We start from the raw sequence: 519 nt of genomic DNA, 5'->3' as shown, positions 1-519 counted from the left end.
TTGGAACGTTTAACGCTCCCTCAAAGGAAGCTGAGATATAGCGCCACCAATTGGGCCTGTAATGCAATGTTCTCCTGTTACTGTATTGTCATATCTGCCAAATGTATGGGTCCATAACTTCAAAATGCTACAGTAAAAATGTCCGGAAATGTGCATGGTAACGGGCAAGAACCTTGGGAATAAGGCCCCAGTGGAACTTTTAAAGCACCCTCAAAGGCAGCTGATATATAGCGCCTCCAATTGGGCCAATAACGCAATGTTCTCCAGTTACTGTATTGTCATATCTGCCAAATGTATGAGTCCATAACTTCAAAATGCTACAGTAAAAATATCTGAAAATGTGCATGGTCACAGTCATATGCCTTGGGAATAATACAACAGTATGACTTTTAACGCACCCTCAAAGGCAGCTGAGATATAGCTCCTCCAATTGGGCCAATAATGCAATTTCTCCTATTGTATAGTCATATCTGTCAAACTTATGGGTCCATAACTTAAAAATACTACAGTAAAAATCTC

Source organism: Sinocyclocheilus anshuiensis, unplaced genomic scaffold (assembly GCF_001515605.1).
Source record: "Sinocyclocheilus anshuiensis isolate Anshui unplaced genomic scaffold, SAMN03320099.WGS_v1.1 scaffold1172, whole genome shotgun sequence".
NCBI lineage: Eukaryota > Metazoa > Chordata > Actinopteri > Cypriniformes > Cyprinidae > Sinocyclocheilus > Sinocyclocheilus anshuiensis.
The sequence above is the reverse complement of the archived record's forward strand: the minus strand, read 5'-3'. Positions refer to the sequence as shown.